An 18515-nucleotide genomic window follows, 5' to 3' on the forward strand; every position below is an offset into this window, starting at 1 on the left:
TTGACTTCTTTCATATCACAAGTAAGGTTTTAGTAAACAATTCGGCGCACTAGAGTCAACTATTTCTTTCAAATCTAATTTTCTCAGGCGACGCTCTGAGACTCTGAGTCGAGAGATCCCCGTCTCCGGGGCCGTCAGGTTTGTCCGTTATCTTAAATTTGTACCCACACCGGGTGAGAGCCCTCAGCGCTCACCATTTGTCCGGCCAAGTAAATGATATCCAAATATTTTTTGCTGATCACCTGATTGTCCGATAGTAAGATGATCCGTGCTTCGCACGCCGTTAGTCCCGTTTACTACTTACTGATGTAAGTGAGTAATTATTACATGAACCATGAAAGGGGCGTATGGCGGCTCAATAGTAACCCTGACACCATGATGAGGTTGGTAATTTAATTCATCTAACAATCCACACGATAGAGAGAGAGTGAGAAATACTCCATAATAGGCCGCCTATTGCACTCATTCTATTTCTCTTTTGTTTTGTATTTTGTTTTTTTTTTCCTGTTTGTGCAATAAAGTATTTGTTATGTTATGTTACTCTCTTTCTTTAAAATACAATGATTACATTTTCGTGATTGGAGCCCTTTTTCAAACATACTAAAGCTGTATTACAATTCATATGCACGTAAATAAGAGAATTTCTCATCTTACAAGTTCCCAAGCACGAGTTCCGCTTGCAGCGAGAATGTTGACAAGTTCGCGAGTGGCTTGAGGTGCGCGCGCGCCGGTGATGCAACGCGCCGTGAAAGCCGATAGCGCAGGAATTGGGTCGCGGCGCGCATGCGTACAGATGCGCTTACTGCTCGCTGTTTAGTGTTTACCTACTCTGTTAAGTCGCGTTGTTGGAGGGAAAAAATAGTCTAAAAAACTTGCAGCCAGTTTTGGTAAAGTAGCACAATAATTTTACGGCCTGTGCGGTCTAGTAGTTGAGCGTTTGGGCTCATGATCCGGAGGGCCCGGGTTCGAATCCCGGTGGAGACATATCATAAAAATCACTTTGTTATCCCTAATTTGGTTAGGACATTACAGGCTGATCACCTGATTGTTGGAAAGTAAGATGATCCGTGCTTCGGAAGGCACGTTAAGCCGCTGGTCACAGTTACTACTTACTAATGTTAGTACATGGTTGTTACCTGAGTCATGTCAGGGGGCTTTGGCAGCTCAATAATATCCCTGACACCACGGTTACTGAGGTTGGTAATCCACCTCTTAGTCCACACGATACAAGACAAGCATGATGATGTTAAGACCAGCCCATCTTCTGTAACTAGTACTCAGCGCGATGAAAACAAATGTCAAATAGTAATATTGCTATTGTGGCGGCGTTCAGTTTATGAACGCACCCCTTAACTGACAGATAGCTGTCACTACTGTCAGTAAGCTGTCAAGAGACGACTCTCGCTCGACTGTTGTAACGCACACGCACGCTGTTATTTTGTACTGACTAATTTGATAAGGATAAAATATTGTGATCCGTGATACTGTGACTGTGTCTTATTAACTCTAATAAACTATTCGTCCAAGTGGAGTTGTTCTATTATTAAGAAGGAGATCTACGTGCATCCTGCACCCGTCCCCTTAATGGTGACCCCGACGTGATTTGAATTGCTTCGATGTCATTTTAACCCCCCTGGCCTTTCTATCTAAGGAGATGATGATGATAATAAATTCTGGTACTTATTGCTGTTAGAATATTCCAGCAGCGTGACCTTGTAAAGGTCAAGGGTAGAGCTGTAATTCCGGTCGGGGAGGGGGCAGCCGGCCTGGCTTTGACCTGCAGATTCAGGTCAAGAGGAATCGATTCTTTCGCGCCTATTTGCATTATCTACTGGGATCAGAATTGAACTGAACACTTGTATTAAAACAACACTTGTAGGTGAAATATTAATGTTTTTCATCTACTTAGTAGGTCTGTAGGTAGGTAGGTATAGCTTGGTCTCATTTATTTCGCAGAGGATTTCATTTTATCGGGTGAGAGCCCTCAACGCTCCCCATTTGTCCGGCCAAGTAGTTAATGCCATTTGTGGCTAATCTACAATAAGTCACGTCAAAAAAAACTGATCAACGGTTGCGTCTACAAAATGAAAATTAATGAACGTTAAAAAAGGGTTATTTTTCTTATTTTTTATTACAGATGATATTGCTTGAGTTGAAGGACTTTTAGTAGCTATAATTGGGTCGTGTACTAAGTTCAAGATAAATTATCAAATTCTGATTACTAAATAAAGACAGATTTAAAACTAACGAAAAACATTTTCTTTTTCATATTTAATTTATTTATGAATTTTAATCAAGAAAAATGTGGCCTAAATGAGGGACTATCCAATCGACGTCCTCCAAAACACGATAGATGGCGTTGATAAGTTTTTTCTTCGTTTCTTTTTCATGGAAAACAGACATATGCATCTTTGATCTTTGTTTTTGGGTATAAATGATGACCCTTTTTATATGGGTATGAATGATGATTCATCGTTATCACCTTTCATCATTTCATCAATTATCAAGAAAAAAAAATACGTAAGATATGGCTGTATGGGCATAGTTCCTTTTGCCTTACCCTTCGAGGAAAATCAAAATAAAAAAAAATCGCTTTATATAAGGCAGGCGAAGATCTGTGGACCATACAGCCTTGACTTTAGTAATTTAATATTCGAAATTCACGATTAAAATAGGCCTAAGCCTTGTCTTCAGTTTTCAATATCTGATGACGGACTTTCCAATCGACGTTCCCAAAACACCCGATAGATGGCGTTGTTCACTTTAAACGTGATAATTACCTATTTTCTCATTGCTGGGGTACATAAATTAATCAAAAATGTAATGTAACGGCAGAAGCATAATTATATAAAACTAATTGTTTCTCGATATTTGGATCACATTATATATAGAATGATGTTGCTACCTATATTGCTTCTCTTTATTTTGATCAGAATAATAATGGGTGGAAGTTGTAATTGTACCTTGGTGCAATAAAAAGGGTCATCATTTATACCCAAAAACAAAGATCAAAGATGCATATGTCTGTTTTCCATGAAAAAGAAACGAAGAAAAAACTTATCAACGCCATCTATCGTGTTTTGGAGGACGTCGATTGGATAGTCCCTCATTTAGGCCACATTTTTCTTGATTAAAATTCATAAATAAATTAAATATGAAAAAGAAAATGTTTTTCGTTAGTTTTAAATCTGTCTTTATTTAGTAATCAGAATTTGATAATTTATCTTGAACTTAGTACACGACCCAATTATAGCTACTAAAAGTCCTTCAACTCAAGCAATATCATCTGTAATAAAAAATAAGAAAAATAACCCTTTTTTAACGTTCATTAATTTTCATTTTGTAGACGCAACCGTTGATCAGTTTTTTTTGACGTGACTTATTGTAGATTAGCCACAAATGGCATTAACTACTTGGCCGGACAAATGGGGAGCGTTGAGGGCTCTCACCCGATAAAATGAAATCCTCTGCGAAATAAATGAGACCAAGCTATACCTACCTACCTACAGACCTACTAAGTAGATGAAAAACATTAATATTTCACCTACAAGTGTTGTTTTAATACAAGTGTTCAGTTCAATTCTGATCCCAGTAGATAATGCAAATAGGCGCGAAAGAATCGATTCCTCTTGACCTGAATCTGCAGGTCAAAGCCAGGCCGGCTGCCCCCTCCCCGACCGGAATTACAGCTCTACCCTTGACCTTTACAAGGTCACGCTGCTGGAATATTCTAACAGCAATAAGTACCAGAATTTATTATCATCATCATCTCCTTAGATAGAAAGGCCAGGGGGGTTAAAATGACATCGAAGCAATTCAAATCACGTCGGGGTCACCATTAAGGGGACGGGTGCAGGATGCACGTAGATCTCCTTCTTAATAATAGAACAACTCCACTTGGACGAATAGTTTATTAGAGTTAATAAGACACAGTCACAGTATCACGGATCACAATATTTTATCCTTATCAAATTAGTCAGTACAAAATAACAGCGTGCGTGTGCGTTACAACAGTCGAGCGAGAGTCGTCTCTTGACAGCTTACTGACAGTAGTGACAGCTATCTGTCAGTTAAGGGGTGCGTTCATAAACTGAACGCCGCCACAATAGCAATATTACTATTTGACATTTGTTTTCATCGCGCTGAGTACTAGTTACAGAAGATGGGCTGGTCTTAACATCATCATGCTTGTCTTGTATCGTGTGGACTAAGAGGTGGATTACCAACCTCAGTAACCGTGGTGTCAGGGATATTATTGAGCTGCCAAAGCCCCCTGACATGACTCAGGTAACAACCATGTACTAACATTAGTAAGTAGTAACTGTGACCAGCGGCTTAACGTGCCTTCCGAAGCACGGATCATCTTACTTTCCAACAATCAGGTGATCAGCCTGTAATGTCCTAACCAAATTAGGGATAACAAAGTGATTTTTATGATATGTCTCCACCGGGATTCGAACCCGGGCCCTCCGGATCATGAGCCCAAACGCTCAACTACTAGACCGCACAGGCCGTAAAATTATTGTGCTACTTTACCAAAACTGGCTGCAAGTTTTTTAGACTATTTTTTCCCTCCAACAACGCGACTTAACAGAGTAGGTAAACACTAAACAGCGAGCAGTAAGCGCATCTGTACGCATGCGCGCCGCGACCCAATTCCTGCGCTATCGGCTTTCACGGCGCGTTGCATCACCGGCGCGCGCGCACCTCAAGCCACTCGCGAACTTGTCAACATTCTCGCTGCAAGCGGAACTCGTGCTTGGGAACTTGTAAGATGAGAAATTCTCTTATTTACGTGCATATGAATTGTAATACAGCTTTAGTATGTTTGAAAAAGGGCTCCAATCACGAAAATGTAATCATTGTATTTTAAAGAAAGAGAGTAACATAACATAACAAATACTTTATTGCACAAACAGGAAAAAAAAAACAAAATACAAAACAAAAGAGAAATAGAATGAGTGCAATAGGCGGCCTATTATGGAGTATTTCTCACTCTCTCTCTATCGTGTGGATTGTTAGATGAATTAAATTACCAACCTCATCATGGTGTCAGGGTTACTATTGAGCCGCCATACGCCCCTTTCATGGTTCATGTAATAATTACTCACTTACATCAGTAAGTAGTAAACGGGACTAACGGCGTGCGAAGCACGGATCATCTTACTATCGGACAATCAGGTGATCAGCAAAAAATATTTGGATATCATTTACTTGGCCGGACAAATGGTGAGCGCTGAGGGCTCTCACCCGGTGTGGGTACAAATTTAAGATAACGGACAAACCTGACGGCCCCGGAGACGGGGATCTCTCGACTCAGAGTCTCAGAGCGTCGCCTGAGAAAATTAGATTTGAAAGAAATAGTTGACTCTAGTGCGCCGAATTGTTTACTAAAACCTTACTTGTGATATGAAAGAAGTCAAGAAAGTTAAAAACATATAAAACCTTTGTAGTCTTGCCTTGTCTTCGCTATAAAGAAAAATGCAAGAAAAAGCATCAGTCTGAGGGAGAAAACAGGTGACTCCCGCTCCGGCTCGTTCCTGGTCCAAAGGCTGGCCATTGCCATTCAGCGCGGTAATGCGGCTAGTGTTGTACCTTTGCTCCGGGAACAGTGAGGGGCGGGTTATTTAATGACTAATTTTTATGTTTGTATTTGTGACTTATTGTTATTTTTCAAGAATTAATAAATCGATATTTGAAAAAGCATTGATACAAAATACTTTGGAAAGCAAAACGAAATTACATAAGTATTATTCATATGTTTGTAGGTCAGTTCCACCTCGACCGGAATCGAATATCATTATAAGTAAGTGCTAATAAGCACTTATTCAGCGATATTGGACAATAGATACTTACATATACTTAATATAAAGAGGACGTTAGAATCGATACTCTTCTAGACATGAGGAGTAAATATGTTCTTACCTTCTTAATAGACTTGTTTTGACGTAACGTATTGTAGATTTGCCGCAAATGTCATTAACTACTTGGCCGGACAAATGGGGAGCGCCGAGAGCACTCGGTACGAAAGGGCATTGAACATTTCACTATGGAGGCTGGCATAGCCTGGTGGCGCCACCTAGCGGATTTTTCAAAACTGCGGCGCACGATGAAACCTGTGTATATCGATAGGGGGCACTTTTCTGCACAAAAAAGCTTTAATGAACCTATGCTCTAAAGCGTCACGTTTTCAAGATATTTAGCTTGAAAGTTCCGAAAAGTGTTGTATGAACAAATCGATTTTACTTTTATATGCAATTGGAATATAGTGACTAAGTGATTATGCATGGAATATTAGTGTTTAATATACCACATATTTACTTTATTGAAAAATAAATAAATAGATAAAATAAATATCTATAACTTACTTTTATGTGTAACTTAAAAGAAATCCAGAAACGAGTCGTGAGATGTACAGCTCATGACTTATTCTCGTGGTAATCACGCTCAAAGTTATTTGCTATGATTGTCTAACAATTTCACACTTTTTGAGTTTTTATGTTTATTCAATGAAAGGCAGCTTAAATGTCTAATCACAGTGAAAGCAGGTGGGGTGTGAAAATTCGCTTTTAGGACTACTTTACTTTACAGCAGTGTATGGAACATACCTAGTTCGTATAGACACACCAATGGGGTGTGTGCCTTCAATGCAACGGGACCTTAAGCTGTTTAGTTCATAACAATCATATTACATGAACACATTGTTCAATTATTCATCGATTTTCTTAGTTGTGTTTTTATAAGTATGAAATAAAACATCGTAAAAGTAGTCATATAGTTATTTATATTTTGCTTAAAAATGTAATCAATACTAATTGTTATTGAATACATACAGTGTATATACTTATAACAAATAGGCTTTTTTTATACAAATTCGTACCTATTAGGATAATGAATATCAGTCTTCTTGAATAATCAATCTTCTTTTTCATCAGAAATAATAACTTGATCTAAAAAGGCAGCAGGGGGTTGAATTTCTTGGTGCCGAGCCCATCCCATATACCAAACTATGCACATGACATGAGCACAGCACCCGAGTGTACGTTTTCCAACTATACAGCTGCAATAGTGACCGACAAGTTTATTTCTGTTTTTCAAACTATTATTTAGCAAGATATATACAAAATAAATTCTGGTGCCTCGAGAGTATTTTAGCTCTTGTCAGCCAAGGATCACAAACTACTATGTTGTATTGATTTAAATTATAGTCAACTTCAAAATCTTCATACACTTCAATGAAAAACGTTCCGTTTTCTTTTAGGTGTTCGCCATAGTAGCTTCTTGCCTGCGTCACTTGATACGGCCCCAGAGACATTATCAACAGATCCTCATATGATAAGATGGGAAACTGTTGAAAGCCGTGTGCGTCAAGCTAGCGGCCTCAAAAAAAAAATGGGCACGAAAAAATAATTTGACCATACCAAAAAATAGTACTCTTATTGAAAAAAATAGTACCTGTTGTAAAAAAATTAGTACCATCACGGTTCTGGATTTATAGCCATGTTTTATTGCACTTGCTAGCTTGACGGTGAGCGAAATTTGGCGAGAGTTAACGACATGGTCTTTCGCTTTGATTTAAACGCCAAAAAATAGTACCGAAATAGTACTTACCCCCTGCAAAATACCGAAATGAGTACTTCAACGGTTCCAAAGTTATAAAGGCAGTTCTTTGCTCCCGCTGGCTTGACGTTTTGAAAATACCTATTATCTAGGGAACGCTTGCATACTTCAGTATGTAACTAATTTCAATAAACTCGTATGAAATAGTACTTCCTACCATCATAATTTTGATCCGATTCTCTTTCTAGAAATATGTTAAAAAATCATCATAACCTATGCCATACATTTGTTGTTGATACAGTCACGTAGACAATTACATAACCTCACAATTTATTCGTAAGTATTGCCATCGCCAGTATTGCCATTTTGGAGGTCTACCCTACCATTTCTTTGCACTTCAGAGTGTTGCTATTACAAAAAATTGCTATTGCATACACCCATATGCAATAATTTTAATAGAAAATGGCTGCATAGGTCTAGTTCTTATTGAAAACAATCTGTGATTTTAATACATCATAATACATTTTTAATCAGCTGTTTTATTTTATAATTTATACCTTCATGTTCAATTTGTTACGGATCGAAGTGTTTGCTAATAAACAATTTGCAGTATTTGTAGAATAACTCAAAGAGTTTCAACAATGATATTACTTTCATCTGACAACCCTGGCACTTCACCAATTTTTACCCAAAAATGGGGAAAAAATACTAAAATCTGACAACATTCTTCTTGAGCATGTGTAATAATTTTGTTCGCGACTGTACCTGTCTTGATAAATGTATGACATAGGTTATAATGACTTTTTGACATATTTCTACAAAGAGAATCAGGTCCAAATTATGATGGTAGGGAGTACTATTTCATACGAGTTTATTGACATTAGTTACAAACTGAAGTATGCAAGCGTTCCCTAGATAATAGGTATTTTCAAAACGTCAAGCCAGCGGGAGCAAAGAACTGCCTTTATAACTTTGGAACCGTTGAAGTACTCATTTCGGTATTTTGCAGGGGGTAAGTACTATTTCGGTACTATTTTTTGGCGTTTAAATCAAAGCGAAAGACCTTGTCGTTAACTCTCGCCAAATTTCGCTCACCGTCAAGCTAGCAAGTGCAATAAAACATGGCTATAAATCCAGAACCGTGAAGGTACTAATTTTTTTACAACAGGTACTATTTTTTTCAATAACAGTACTATTTTTTGGTATGGTCAAATTATTTTTTCGTGTCCATTTTTTTTTTGAGGCCGCTAGCTTGACGCACACTGAAAGCCTTCACTTGAGTTTATAGCTTGGAAAGCGGCTCTGCGTTGATTTAAATTGTTTTGTATTACAAACTCGCACAGATAGTTTGGGGCGTCGTGCTTAAGGTATATATCGTTGATTATTTCATTTACGAGTGGGTGATCTGTCACCCGTTTTCCGAAGGCATTTATTAGGGCGCAAGCAATCCTCACTTCCTCTTTTAAATGTGGCATATTCGGTATTGCGTAGTTAGCTGGAAACGATAAGAATACTGTTCCATCAATAATGAAGTAAGTACGTCACATTTAGACTGCGTTACCACCAGTAACATGCTAGATGCTACGTTGCATACCCTACAATCGGGTTCATTGTGCCGATCAGAATCAGACCCAATTATCTGATTGGTAGATATTAAACTTTATGTATTATACTGACCAGGGACTATAATATAGATACTAGATACACTGCATACTGAGATTTTTAATTTTTGCAATGTTCAAATAAGATTACTTAGCTCTCGATCGTCAAATAAGTGGCGAGCATAATTCAGGATGTTGGGGTGCCTAGCAATATAATCTTCAGTTGTCAAGTAAGACTGTATAGGACGCCGAGATCTTCGGCGCGGGCCACGAACAGTGCTTACACCACAACAAAAAACATTGCCTGGCACCAACATGACTGGACATCTTGCCAAGACAACAACAACAAATTCAACAATAACACTAACAAAGTCAACAAAAATACTAACAAACTCAAGAGGAATATTAACAAACTCAACAGTGGTAACAAATACAACAGAATGAACAGGATAGAGTCTCAGAACAGAGAAAAGCGCGTGCGCACGTTGAAGATGAAAGTGGCAAACTGACTGAAAGTTCACCCGGCTGCCAATCGTCCTATTGTATTTATTGTATGATGTTGTCTCACTCACACTTATTGTATGGCTATTCGCTATCCTTGTTGATTCCGCCGAAATAATAGAAATTCGTGCAACTTTAAACAAAGGACCTCTATTTTCGTAGTTCCTGGAATTAAACGAGAAAGCAAAATGGCAGTTAATAAGTACACCATTTTGTTTCTCTTACACAGATTTCTTAAACTTCGAGAATTCTGCTTTTTAACGAGTACTAATGATGCCGCACTAAACGCATTGCGTATATAAAAATGTAAACTTTATTTTATATTTCATTAGATCCTGTCGTTGTGTCAAGTAAAATCAAGTTAAGGAGTAAATGACGCCTATATCATACATAACACAAACTGATAAACTCAGTTTGCAATTAGTAACCTTAGATAAGGTGTGCACAGTTAAGTACCTATGTACTTCCTATATAATGTAGCAAAGACAAAAACCATTAATGTTGTTGCAAGTATTTATTAATTTCATTTTTTCAATAAGATAAATATGTTGTATATTAAATAATGTTTCATGTATAATCAATCACTTTGTCACTATATTACGATTGTATATAGATAAAGAGTAAAATCGATTTATCCATACGACACTTTTCGTAACTTTCAAGCTAGATATCTTGAAAACGTGACACTTTAGAGCATAGGTCCATTAAGGCTTTTTTGTTCAGACAAGTGTCCCCTATCGATTTGCACAGGTTTCATCGTGCGCCGCAGTTTTAAAAAATCCGCTAGGTGGCGCCACTGAGATATGCCAGAAAGGTTCATAGCCCTTTATACGTAGAAGATGGGCTGGTCCTAACATCATCATGCTTGTCTTGTATCCTATGGGCTTTTTTTTTTTTTAGCGTTGGGAAATGCTTTACGCATACCACGCCACCCGGGGGGGGCGACGTGGTTATGTGGGACTCCCCGGGTGTTGCCACCCGGTATACCCACTAAAACCCAACGGTGTTCCTACTTGTCCACTGTAGTGCCAGGACCCGGGAATCGCCGAAGCATACTTCCGCGACCCGGCAGTGGTTGGCCAATGAGGCCTCGCCTCGTCATGAGTGGCGTGCGCGGAACACGCACGCAACGCCTACTCGAGCCAGTTGTTGTTGGAACGACAGACTCCCCCGAGTCTGCCGCCCGTGGCTCCCTCCCTCACACAAGCTGGTCAGGTCTCCCGCTCCGGTCTCCCAGGGCGAAACCGAGACCATCACCACACTGTATCCTATGGGCTAAGAGGTGGATTACCAACCTCAGCAACCCTGGTGTCAGGGATATTATTGAGCCGCCAAAGGTCCCTGACATGGCTCATATAACAACCATTTAATTACATTAGTAAGTAGTAACAGGGACAACTTACAGTATATAATATAAAGGAGACGTTAGAAGCTGTTATAGAATCGATACTCTTCTAGACGAGAGGAATAAATATGTTCTTACCTACTTAATAGACCTGTTTTGACGTAGCTTATTGTAGATTTGTCACAAATGGCATCAACTACTTGGCCGGACAAATGGGAAGCGCCGAGGGCACTCGGTACGAAATTACGTAGGACATCTCGAATCTTTGTTACGTAACTCCCAATGAGGAAATATCCAATCGACGTTCCCCAAACACACGATAGATAGCGTTGTTCACTTTTAACGTGATAATTACCTATTTTCTCATTGCTGGGGTACATAATGTCATAATCATTCAAAAATGTAATGTAATGGTAGAAGCATCATCATCATCAGCCGTATGACGTCCACTGCTGGGCATAGGCCTCCCTCAAGGATCTCCACGACGACGTGTCGGACGACGCTCAGTGGGTAGGCCCGCTACAAGGTGGACCGACGATCTGGTGAAGGTCGCGGGATGCCGCTGGATGCGGGCAGCGCAGGTAGAAACATATATAAAACTAATTATTGCTTGATATTTGAATCACATTATGTGCAGAATGGTGTTGCCACCTTTTTTTTTACTTATTGTAGATTTGCCGCAGATGGCATTAACTACTTGGCCGGACAAATGGGGAGCGCTGAAGGCTCTCACCCGATACAACGTTTAAGACAACAGGCCTGAGGGTGCCCAGTTGGGCGCGAACCTCGGCTCAGGGCGTCGTCTGAGAGGAAAAATATTTGAAAGAATTAATCGACCCTAGTGGGTCGATAGCGTTAAGCGCTGAATGAGGGAGATCGTCGACCACGCCGGCGGGGTCGGTAATGTGTTGCCACCTATATTGCTTCTCTTTATTTTGATCAGAATAATAATGGGTGGAAGATGTAATTGTGCCTGGGTGTAATAAAAAGGGTAATTGTTCACATTGTTCGCAACACAGCCTATATACGTCCCCACTGCTGGGCACAGGCCTCCCCTCAATCAACCGTAGGGGGTATGGAGCATACTCCACCACGTTGCTCCATTGCGGGTTGGTGGAGCTGTTTTTACGGCTAATAACCAACGGCTGCCTTCCAAAGCACGGAATCATCTTACTTTCTCGGACAATCAGGTGATTCAAGCCTGAAAAGTCTTTACCAAACAAAAGTGTCACAAAGTGATTTCGACAATGGCTCCGATTCCTGCAGACACCGCCTAATTTTATTTTAAGTTATATCCGTCATTTTCATATCCGTCGAAAAGGAAAGGGACGGATGATTCACAGCTCTTAATTTTAGGAAGAATGAGTAAATGAATGAATAACCCGGGCGAATCAAAAGGTACGTTGCTGGTATGCAATCCGTTTGACGTGCTGTCTACTTAACTGTGTCGGGTTATTGACGGACGTAAAATTTTTAGACGGTTGGTTTAGATTTGTGCTTAAAATTGACGTGTGTTCCATAAATTTTATGCTTGTCGATGACCCGTCCCTTTCCTTTTCGGCGGATAAGAAAATGACAGATATAACTTAAAATAAAATTAGATGGTATTTACAGGAATTAGCACCAATGTCTCCATCGGGAATCAAACCAGAACCTCCAGTGAGCCTAACGCTCTCTAACCACTAGATCGCGGAGACTGTTACATAATTATTACTGTTCCCGCTAAATCATAAAGCCTTGTCTTACAGTCTTTTTAGAGGCGTCCGTAGTCTATACCCACGCATTATAGGTTAACCATTTTTTTTTTTTTCCCCGAAGGGTAAGGCAAAGGGAACTATGCCCATACAGCCATGTCTGACGTATTTTTTTTCTTGATGATTAATGAAATGATGAAAGGTGATGATGATGAAACCTAAGCCCCCACCCTCGGAGTAGACTCCTACTCCGAACCCCAAACGAATTAACTCAAAAGTCCGCATAAACTTTTGAGTTATGAAGTGGCTTCCCGGCACGAAGCGAAAATAGGCAGATACACTTTGTTTATTGAATACTCCAATATAATAACACTCGCGAATGTCTTCCGACTAACTTAATGCGATCATTAACCACAAAACACCACTTCGTATTAATTATTTAGATTACTCAATGAAGAAAGCAACTGTCCCGTTCCCGTTTCCCGCCGAAAAGCCTATAGGTTAACCATTTTTATATCTTTATTTTTCAATGACAACTGTCAACATGGCTGTCTGTACCATTTGCGTTTCGGTTTTCCTATACGTTGCGTTTGGTTACACTACAGTACAATTACAAAATACAATGGAATATATTTTGTAATAATTATGTACTCGAGTAATGAGAAAATAGGCTACGAATAAATAATAAGTCTTTATTCGTAGAAAATAGGGATTTATCACGTTAAAGCTGTACAACGCCATATATTTATGTTGTTTTTGTTGAGGGTAGTCTGGAAAGTTCCTCATTATACTGAAAAGAACTACCTACGTAATTCCTATAAGAATCCCTCACATTTTCTTTACAATATTTTCCCCTTTAATTTTCCATGCTTGTTTGTAACATTTTATAAAGCTCTTAAAGCTTATTACGTAGGCGTCATCATATTATTTTTGTATCAAGAAAAATACATACATAAACTCACGCCCGTAATCCCTAATGGGGTGGGCAGAGCCACAAGTAATCAAAGACAACTTGCAGCCACTGTTGATACGAAGTCCAAACACATGTGTCCTCTAACATGATGGACTAATGTTATGGGCGATAGGCTGATCCCTTATCACCATAAGGTTCATCATATCCATCAAGAAAAATAATAAAAATAATTTAATGTGAGACGGCCTTCGTGGTCCAGTGGTTGAATACTGAGCTCACGATCCGGAGGTCTCGGGGTTCCCTTCGATTAATTCTTTCAAATATTTTTCCTCTCAGACGACGCCCTGAGCCGAGGTTCGCGCCCAACTGGGCACCCTCAGGCCTGTTCTCTTAAACGTTGTACCGGGTGAGAGCCTTCAGCGCTCCCCATTTGTTCGGCCAAGTAGTTAATGCCATCTGCGGCAAATCTACAGTAAGTCACGTCAAAAAAAAGAAGGTCTCGAGTTCGAATCTGAGTTCACATTGTAAGCTGATCAGAAATCAGAATCATTTATTCCACGTAATTGGAAAGAAAGAAAGAAAGAAAAAAACATTTATTATTTAGGACACCACAGACACGGATTACATATATACGTATACATTATAATAACATCACATCAGAAGTCAACGCACACACGAAATATTTTCTATATAGAAACATGGAAAACGAACACAGAAACTTATACCTAAATTAAAATGTGACGTCATGTCGGCTTACCCATGTGTAGTGGATGGTGTCCCGTATAAAAGGTCCTCACTCAGCTTATGCCGCGGCGTGAGCCGCGACACTGGTTTTTTTTTGACGTGACTTATTGTAGATTTGCCGCAGATGGCATTAACTACTTGGCCGGACAAATGGGGAGCGCTGAAGGCTCTCACCCGGTACAACGTTTAAGACAACAGGCCTGAGGGTGCCCAGTTGGGCGCGAACCTCGGCTCAGGGCGTCGTATGAGAGGAAAAATATTTTAAAGAATTAATCGACCCTAGTGGGTCGATAGCGATAAGCGCTGAATGAGGGAAATCGTCGACCACGCCGGCGGGGTCGGTATCGGGGTCCTGAAGTGTTTGGTGTCGCGAGCTGATTGGCTGCCTCTATGGCTAGAGTAATCGGGTCGTCGGGATCGTATATTACGTCCTTCGGACGCCGATACTTTTCAGTACCGTCCCTAAGCGGGATGTATTCGGAAGCGCGACGCTGGTATTCTGTGAGACCTGAGTATTGAGTAGTTTAATTGGGTAGTTTCCTAGGTCGAAGATAAATTATGAAATTCTGATTACTAAATAAAGAGAGGTAAAGGTGACAATTAACGTTTGCTTTTTTCTATTTAACTAATTTATACTTATTTAATTTTAATAAAGAAAAATTTAATAATAAGGGCGACATTTTGTCACGTTTTTCTATGACGTCACAAGTTGCTTTTTCATACAAATTCTATAGTAATTTCCAGTTGGGAATTTGTATGGAAATTGACTAGTTGAAAACTAACCTATTATCATAGTACTTACCCTATTGTTGAGAGTCAAGTTTAACATTTTTGAATCTACGTCATTTCGCATGGTGTTATGGCTGCGAAGAAGAAATGACAAGAAACAGTAACACATATTTTAAATGAATCTAGGTATACGGTCACGAGCATTAATATGTATACACTTTGGTACTATGTCACATTAACTTGTTTGACAAATTGAACTATAAGTCTCAGTAAATGTCAAATATGTTAGTGCGACAGAGTCCTAAACTGGGTAAGTACATCATATTGCTCATGACTGTACATTACAAGTCACTTAATACATGATCACCCAATTGTCCGAAAGTAATATGATCCGTGTTGGGAAGGCACGTTAAGCAGTCGGGTCCCGACTACAATTGACTTATGTAAGTATGTAGTCGTTCACTCATGTCAGGGGCCTTTGGCGGCTCAATATTAACCCTGATGGGCTGATGAAGTCGGTTATTGAGCTCAGAACCTACACAAGAGAAGAAGAGAAGATTTATTGTGAAACTGTGATACTACAAGGTGAATAAAGACCTAAATGAGACGCCAACAAAGTGATTTTACAACGATCCGAGTTAAAATATAGGGTGACCAAGTGTACTAATGAATCTTGGATGAGGTCACGAGGTATTCTAAGAAAAACCGAATGTAGAAAGAGTCTAACTTGCTTTTTTGTCGTGCTTTGTAAGAATATTAAAATACTTGAAAGAAAGAAAGAAAGAAAGTGGTTGCGCCATAATTATTATATATTTGAATTTTGATTGGTATGTTCGCGCCACTTCCTGTTCCCATCCTTTTCCCGCACATACCTATCGTCTCTGCGCGAACGAGAAGGAAGATAACGCGATAGTTCCGCGTTTCGTCGCTTGGAGGCGCTAGTCAAGAAAAAGAAGATGGCGAAAAATCCCTTGTCAACACGCACGCGCTGGTAAAATAAAATTCAAATTTCGCGTAAAAGGACATGTCCTGGTGATTAATTCGACAAATTCGCTGCTATAAGGTTTACCTCGCCGCACTGTGTTGTTTGTGTGCTTGATCGAAGTGTATCATCATCAATCAGTGTTTTATGAACCCGCCGGCTGAGGTCAGACGCGCCGCCACCAGGTACTGTGCCTTTCCTTACCCTTGCAAACTGTATTTCATTTGTTCCATATCCGCAGCAGTTTGCACCAGTCCACCCAGCGTGACATACCAGTTGAATTTCGAATTTATCGTAACCGCATATACAGTCCATTAATATTTTGTTTTTGTTCTGTATTTGGTGCTCGCTCGGAGTTGTTAACGATGAATAGATAGATAGGTACACTTTGTTTATTGGATATTCCGATATAATAACACTGTCGCGAATGTTTTCCGACTTAGCTTAATGCGATCATTAACAACAAAATACCACTTCGTATTAATTATTTCAATTATTCAATGAAGAAAGCAACTGTCCCGTTTCCGTTCCCGCCAAAAAGCCCCTGCCTTATATAAAGCGAATTTAAACAACAACAACAACAACCCATAAGCGACAGGCAGTTGTCCGACACGACTTTGACCCGAGAAATGGGTCAAGAGGAATCGATCGCGATCGCCATCGGAACTGTCATTCAATTATGTAACGGATAAGGAACACTTCGTATTTACACCTAAATTGGCTTAAAGTTCAGCCGTTCAAGGCTACTATATATTAGAGGAGAAAATAACACACAACACAGCATGTAGGTATATAATGTTACGGCTAATACCCGAAGTACGGCTACACCTAGTTTTAGCCGATTAGAACTAGATGTACTAGATGTGTGTAGCTGGACTGAAATGGTGTCAAATGAAAAAGTGCTGGAAAGAGTTGAAGAAAAGAGAACCATATTGAAGACTATAGAGAACCGGAGAGGAAATATGATTGGCCACCTGATACGACACGATTCATTTATAACAAAGGGAAGAGAGGAAGAGAGGAAGAGAGGAAGAGAGGAAGGGGATAAGCGGATACCTAGGATAACATTTTTGAAACAAATAAAAGAGAAGGTGCAGGTCGTGTCGTATCGGGAGGTGAAGGTTTTGGCGGGAAGAAGAGAGGAATGGCGATTACTCCACCGACAAGAGCGCAGCTCTTAAATAGAGAGAGAGAGAGAGAGAACTAGATGTAGCCACTTACTCTTGGTTAAACCTAGTACTAGCCGATTGTTTTCGGGTAAAACTAGGTCTAGCCTTCATCATGCCGGCTAGAACTAGGTCCAGACAATCCCTGTTGGATAAAACTTAGATGCGTGTCCCGCCAAGCCTTCCGCCCCGCGTCACACTCTTGATTCACAGCATCTGCAGCAGCGGCGCGGGATGGAGGGCATAGCAAGGTAACATACAGGGTGTTAGTGACTTCGTAACGAAAACTTTGAGGGATGATTGAGACCATGATTCTGAGATGATATCAAGTGGAATTTTCCGTCGCAAAAGTATGGAACAGAAAATAACTTAAAAAAAAACAAAAATTTTCTTGAATTTTCCGACTGAAAATTCCACTTGATATCAAATCAGAATCATGGTCTGAATCATCCCCCTCAGTATTCGTTACGGTGTCACTAACACCCTGTATACACTCCTCGCCGACTATGTTTATGTCACATGAAAGAAAATACCCAATAGAATAAATAACATAACAGCATCACGCCTGTATACCCGATGGGGTAGGCAGAGCTGTATAAGTAGTTAAGTACGCTCACTCCTCGCCAGCTATGTTATAAATAATGAAGACAATAATGTGAGTTTGTAGTCAGGGTGGAGGCTTGAGAGCTGAAGTAAATACATACATAAATTCTCATTTTATCCTTAACGGTATGGGTAGAGCCGTAAGTGGTCAGAGGACAAAATGCAGCCACTTTAGATCCCAAGATCTAAGAGCCTAAGATGGCTATGATGAATCGCGTAGTAACAAATAATCAGTTATAGTACCTGTAACATGTTAGAAAGAACATAATCCCTCTGTGGTTTTAACGACAAGCCCCATTTGCCCGGCCAAGTAGTTAATGCCGACTACGACAAATCTACAATAAGTCACGCCAAAAAAGTCCTAAAAATCTCAAGAATTTGGCACGAGACAATCTATACGAATGCAGATTATAATCCAATTAAATTAAACTTTCCAATTTTCGGTTGTACATCCGCGTGCAAGCGCACACCGCACCGTGCGCCAGCGCAGCGGCGACGGCATGAGAGCCGGCACGTCATACTTACCGTTACTAGTGAAAGTCTACCAACCAGTTGCTTCGACGTGACCACTCGCTGGCAACCATTATGTTATAAGTATTTAACAAAATGGCTCCCATATTTTGAAGTAGGTAAGCTTCGAGGCTTTTTGGCACCGGGTGAGAGCCTTCAGCGCTCCC

This window comes from Pectinophora gossypiella, chromosome 9, assembly GCF_024362695.1.
Source record: "Pectinophora gossypiella chromosome 9, ilPecGoss1.1, whole genome shotgun sequence".
Classification (NCBI taxonomy): domain Eukaryota; kingdom Metazoa; phylum Arthropoda; class Insecta; order Lepidoptera; family Gelechiidae; genus Pectinophora; species Pectinophora gossypiella.